The 3,496-nt window shown below is 43.0% G+C and overlaps 1 long non-coding RNA gene across 1 annotated transcript; it reads left to right on the top strand.

Annotated features, from left to right (window-relative positions):
• Positions 1-1,625: 1,625 nt before the first annotated feature.
• LOC109942319 (uncharacterized) lies at positions 1,626-3,220 on the top strand. Its single transcript, XR_002265040.2, has 3 exons — positions 1,626-1,898; positions 1,984-2,096; positions 3,104-3,220. It is a non-coding gene; the product is annotated as an uncharacterized lncRNA (long non-coding RNA).
• The last annotated feature ends 276 nt before the right edge of the window (positions 3,221-3,496 follow it).

The raw sequence follows: 3,496 nt of genomic DNA, 5'->3' as shown, positions 1-3,496 counted from the left end.
CATATGCTACTAGGATTAAAGGTGGTTCAAAGTGGTGTGGGCTGAATTCTGAATTTTCAGATTTAGAATAGTGCCTAAGTCTGAATTTCAGCGATTGTGACAGACTTTGGAGCTTCCTTGTGCATAATCCATAAGGTTTTCAACTATGGTTTCTATAAAGGAATTGAATACCATAAGTTGGTGTACAAATGTATTTATGGGTGATGGATATGATCCTACACAAAAAGTGGAGAAAAAGTAGACTGAAAATGGACTGTCAGTGTGCACAAACTGAATTTTTGTGCAGATCACTAAAACCTGAATTTACAGTTTGGTGCTCTGTTTGGAGCTCTATTGTGCCAAATCCTGGCATATTTGGACAGAAAACTTTATAGCAAAATAGAAGACCATATCTAGGAGAACAAACTTATTTAAGCAATGCTGGGCTGGTGCTACACAAAAGTAGGAGTAAAATGTCTCCAAAAGTTCTCTGTCGGACTGGAGAGGGGACTGATTTAGTTGACTGTTGCTAGGAAATTTAGTGAGTTTGGAAGATGTTTGGGGCACTGTAACTTTTGATCCCTGCATTTTTGGTATTGGACTGCTGCAACAAACTAATAGAGCTATAGTTGTAGAATACTTTTGGTTAACAGAGATGGGTGGTTGGCATGTGAAGTTGTGCAATAACAAGGCTTGAACATGGAGATGCAGATGGTGCAGCAGGCTGATTCAGTCGACTGAAAATCAGTTTCAGTGTGATGAGCCCAACTTTGGAGCTCTCTAGTGTTTGATCCATAGAGCTATGAACCATGCTTTGTGTAGTACGTTTAAAGATCATGGTACAGTGAACAATTTTACTATAAAGAGATGGGCTTAGTACTATACACAATTAGGAATAAAGTACATCTGAACTTCCTCTGTCAGTCAGTGAGTTCAGTTAACTGACAGGAGTGCAGAGTGATGGGGGCAACTTTGGATCACCACAACTCTTGTTCTATATATTTTCAACCATGAGTTGTTATGCAAAAGAGGAAGATCTATGCATGGAGAATCACTTTGGTTAAAGAGGAGAGGTCTGTTATTAAGTGAAATTGGGTGATCAAGGCAGCTAAATAGGGAGGTATGCAAGGAGGTAATGTTGGCTGATTCTGTAAATTCAGAGAACGGAACGTGGTTTTCAGTGAGTTATAGCCAACTTCAGAGCCGCATATCTTGTGGTCTACACATTTTGAGTCTTAGACTTTCATAGTAAACCTAAAGAGCGATGGTTGGACAACAAGTTTGTTTAGAAAGGCTTGAGCTACCCTTATTTGGAATAGTGAGAAAAGTGGGGCTAAACAAAGGGGTTCAGACAGACTTGAGCAGTTCAGTGCACATCAGAAAAATCTGAAGAAAATATCGTCGTAGCTGTAGAATCTAGGGGAAGATGAGAGATAAGTGAGAATCTTGGGGGCATAACTTGGACCGATTCGCTGCTGTGATGTGGTGTCAAACATGCCCGACGGCTAACCCCCAACAGTGCCCATCCGGTGTCTGTCTGTCCACCATCGTGTCCTCACGCCAGGTCCATCACCTCACTGTGTCGCTAACCTTGCGTGGTGTCCATGCGTTGTGGTGTGTTTTGGTACCAGCAGGTGGCCAACCATGATCACTTTGTCCATAGCCACAATAAAGATCAAGCTGGAGTGGTCAGATGTCCCTCTGCGTGGCCAAAACGTTCTAGGAAGGAGTTAAATTCGTCGTGCCCCTAACTCCTTTGTTCAAATTGGTTGTGCGCCATGGTCCGCCATCCCCTTGCGACCATGTAGCCCAAGTATAAAATCCTGACCTCGCCCGAGCTCGCCACAGCGTGCTCTTTACCATGCCGGACCTCGCCGTGCTCTTTCTCACTTGCCTCACCGTGACCGGCACTCCCTGAGGTAATCGCAGCCAAGTCTTGGTGTGTTCTGTGATCCATATCAACTAGTGAAGCTCACACAGCTCAGCTTTTGAACGCTACCATAGTGTGGAGTCCAGAACATCGTCGCGCCGCGGCAGGCCAGCGCCGTGGACAACTTCACCTTGACCGATCAACCTGTATCTTCCCCGAGCGGTTTAGTGCGCGCACCGAGAACTTGGTGAGTCCTTGATGCACTCCACTGGTGTCATGACTAGAGCAGGTGGGTGCTTGGCGAGGATGTAGCGGACTTGTGGCCGGTTTGTGTTGGTCGGGGACATGTTGCTGTGGTGATTAAGGAACGTTCGAGAGCAGTGTCGCCGCGTCCGTGGTCGCTAGTTCACCGGGGTGGGCGGCGGAGGAGTCGGGGATGAGCATTTGTAAATAGAACAAAACCAAGGGGCTTAGGTGATTCGATCAGAGAGACAGATGAACAGTGCACCGGATTTCTTACCAATTACTTGAAACAACAAGGGCCTCAATGAAAACATGGATCCGCGGGCGTGGGGTTTCACCATGGCTGGGCCATCTTGGGCCAGTTTCAGCCCAGGCACTATTCGTGATTTCTGTTTATTATTTTGCTGATAGATTGGAAAAGCTGTCAAAAATAGCAGAAAAAATCCAAATATTGTGAAACAAATTTTGTGGGATTCACAAAAATGTAAAGTTCCTAGTAAAATCAATTTTAGGACTTTTAGATCAGTTAGCAAATTTTAAGTGAATTAAAGGTGTGTTTGGAAGGATTATTGGAATTTTAGAAATAAAAGTTGAGCACCAAAAATGATGGAATTTTTTGGAGAAATTTGCAATCAGAAGCTGATCACTGGGTAAAAGTTTGGGGCTGTTTGGAAGCTTTTTGCTCTAGAAACCTTGTAAGCCTCAAAATAGAGTGGTTAATCCCTAATCAAGTATGGGTTAGTACTTTGGAAAGGAAATAAGTTTATCTAACGAAGAGATCCAGTTGCTTAAGAAGTTTTAAGATTTTGGATGAGATCTAAGATGTATTAGTTCTCTGGTTTGCCTAAGTTAATCCGATTTGGCCACTTTTAGCAGGTGTTGGTGGTGTAGAACCATGTGTATACTTGTCATGTGTTTTTCTTGTGGTGTTTATGTTCCCCACCTCTCCTTCTGAGAGCTTGCATTACATGTCATTACATAAGCATTCATATATTTGTAATTTACTTGTAGAACACCTAGACGAGGTGGTACTTGACGAAGTCTACTCCAGTGCCTACTCATCAAGTGGATGGAGCTATCTAACTAAAGGTTAGGTAGAAGGATCTAGAACCTCTTCACTGCAAAAAGGCAAGCCCCGGTGTATTTACCCCTTCCTTGTGTTTTTAAAAGATTTTTATACACTTTAAGTCTAGTGAAATGTGCATTAAGTTTATAGGAGTTGCTTGGAAACTATTGGATGCATTGCCTACCTTGATATCCATACCTTTATAGATACTTTTGATGAAGTATCAAAATATAATTTTCAAAAATGCTTAGTCCTGCTTAGATCTTGTGGATACAGGTTGTCTTTTGCAATAATGCCTAGCTCAGGGGTTATCCTGAGGAAGGATGGCTTCTACCTGC

Source organism: Zea mays, chromosome 9, assembly GCF_902167145.1.
Source record: "Zea mays cultivar B73 chromosome 9, Zm-B73-REFERENCE-NAM-5.0, whole genome shotgun sequence".
NCBI classification, from domain to species: Eukaryota; Viridiplantae; Streptophyta; class Magnoliopsida; order Poales; family Poaceae; genus Zea; species Zea mays.
The sequence above is the reverse complement of the archived record's forward strand: the minus strand, read 5'-3'. Positions and strand labels throughout refer to the sequence as shown.